This window comes from Pocillopora damicornis, chromosome 1 (assembly GCF_964200805.1).
Source record: "Pocillopora damicornis chromosome 1, jaPocDami1.2, whole genome shotgun sequence".
NCBI lineage: Eukaryota > Metazoa > Cnidaria > Anthozoa > Scleractinia > Pocilloporidae > Pocillopora > Pocillopora damicornis.
In genome coordinates, this window is record NC_142670.1 from 21,604,130 (window position 1) to 21,606,956 (window position 2,827).

Sequence of the window (2,827 nt, forward strand, 5' to 3'; positions counted from 1 at the left end):
TCATCAGAGTCGACTAAACAATTGTTGTTGACCCGCGTATTAGAATAGACCCTCTCTTCTCTCCCCCCCCCCCCCCCCCGCCCCAGCAAAGGTCTGCAACTATGGGCATAAGTGAGCTTCCAAATAATATTAGCAATTATCATCTCTATCTGTTCCTATCGAAGAGCTTCACTAAGTAAGTTTTAAGCAGAACTTTGAGCTTTGCATTTCGCTTATTACAAAACGTTTTGAACCCTTAATGTTTACTCAGGTCGTTAGTCCAAAGGGGAGTGTTAGCCTATCTGCCATAGCAGAAACTAAAGCAACTGTTAATACCTATGCCTTCTCTGCATGTAGTTGTTATTCTGTCTAAAAGCCTTCCACGATGGGTCACGGCGGTGGCTGTACACAAGTTGTTTACTATGTTCGCTTATGCTTTCATTAGCATCATTATGTACAAGGATTTTCAAATCGTGTTAGGTGTGTTGTGGATAGAGACTGTACATAGTTTCTAGAATTTTTAGTCACTGTGACATTGGTACTCAAACTTTCTAATGACATAGGATGGGAAACTACAACATTCTATTAGATTATATAATTATGATCTATTTCTTCCACAATAGCTGTGTTGTAAGCTTCGAATTCCGGAACGTTTTAAAATTAACAATTTGTTCATACATCAGCGTGCGTTCATCGAGATATGAAGCATGCGGGAAGTTGGAGAGCACGAAAGATGCGTAAGAGTTGCTCTCGGCTACGCCTCGAGCAACTCTAGCTTCTTCTCAACTTTTCAAATGAGGTTTGAAAAAAAAAAGTTTGAAATTCCCTTTTGAATTATCGAGACGAATTTCTGAGAGAAACAGGTTCGTTGATCAATCGTCGCTTTGGTCAATTATTTGATAGGAAAGATCTTTTCAAGAAATGCGGCAGAATTGGTATCTCTAGGACAAAATTAACCGATACAATCGACTTGTTATCAACATATCCTAGGCAATTTAACTGATAAACTCTCAGACTTAAAAAACGTAAAAAAAAATTATTCTTAATTGTAATGATTACAATTATTTTAAAATTCATACTTGAATGTGTAGCCGATCTGTGTTTTGATCGTAGAAACCTGAGTGATGACAATACAAATATAAATGTGGTAGAGCCAAAGTTCATAGATTCAAATCCCGTATGGCCTGAAATTTTCAGGCTTTATTTTCACTACTGCTTAAGTAGTATTCACTGCTAAATCTCTTTCGTATTTATTTCTTAATCCGAAGTTCCCATATATGATTTTCATACATTCACAGTCATTAACTTTCTTTTCAAATTTATTTGCGTTTATGGCCTAAAACGAATTCAAAGCTAAATACGCCGAGAAGATTTAGACAGATATTTTGAGGTAGACCTTAAAGTCATATTCGGAGATTTATCAACCAAAGAAGAAATGAACGATAAAGTCACAGGTAGCCCAGGCTCGCTGGATGCGCCTTGGTGAATATACAAATAGGGGTACGCTCTTTCGCACTCAGAAAAGGCTATGAGTCCACAGCAGTTAGGTTCGGGCGGCAGTTTGGCACTCACCCTAAGATCTGTGTTGCTACATTTTTCACAGAATTTAGAGTTGATGCAAATTACGATATTATCACATAGATAACAGGAAAAAAAGCCTGGAATCTAGCAATTTGCTAGAACCGGACATGATACTAAGAAAAAAAAAATTGATAAGTTGCAATCGACAGCCGAATTGATACGGCGCTATTGTTTACCATAGCGAAACCTACACATACTAAAATTTTGCAGAAAAGAAGAAAGGAGCTTTGTATGGAGCATTCAAAATAACCCAACATACTTTGCTACTATTGAAAAACATGCTAATGGCAAAGTTTGAAACTTTTTTTCTAATTTTTTACATTTCTCAGGAGAGAAATTCATTATTAATTTGTCAACCTCTTTAAGGTTTCTGGTCGGTCAATCGAGGAAATTTTAATCAGCACACTGCTTTACATCTTTTGATAGTTTATTTGATAGTTAAAGAAATTCAAAATGTATTTTGGAGAGTAAATGATAGCGAAATAAATTTCTTAACTCTCGATTGAACGTACTTTCCGTGTTGAGCGGTCAAGACTGCAGGAATCACAAATCATAGCAGAGACGCAGAGAGGTCCTTTATAATCCCACAGTACACCCCCGGCGTGTATGTCTCATTATGAAATTATGAAAACTTTATTAATAAATCGGTCGGAGTAACAAAGTCCTCAAAATTTCAAGCCTTGCAAGTACAACTTTTGGTCACGGCCATTTCAACCCAAATTTTTAGCGAAAACACAATGATTTTACTGGCTCTACACTAAGTAAGGAAGTTTCTATATTTGGATCCCAACTACCCTGGTGTACGTTGGGTCGTCGGGTCTGCCGCAGCGTGCAGCCCCAGTCTCTAGTGGGCTTGTTTAACTAAACACGTTTTAGAAAATTATGTATTTCAAAAAATAATTCTGTCTTTCCAGTCTGATTATCATAGATTAACTATATTGATAGACTGTAATCGATTAAATAAAATTCATCAAGCTAAGAAGTACTTAGTGGTGAATTCTCCTCTTTTTCTGTGTTTGTGTGATTCTCAAAACCATTTTTACAGGACTTGCCTTGAATTCTTATTGGAGTCCGTCTTTTTGTTCTCTTAAATTCACCTGCATTGCGTTTGTTTGGTATGAATTACTAAAAAAACGATCTATAATTATAATGCCTCTTCCACCTGACGTGACGGCCGACACTTTCAAGAAATTAATAATAACATTTTACAGTCCATGACGCATTACTCCAGTCAATCCATTGCATTTGGTTAAATTATTCACCGCGT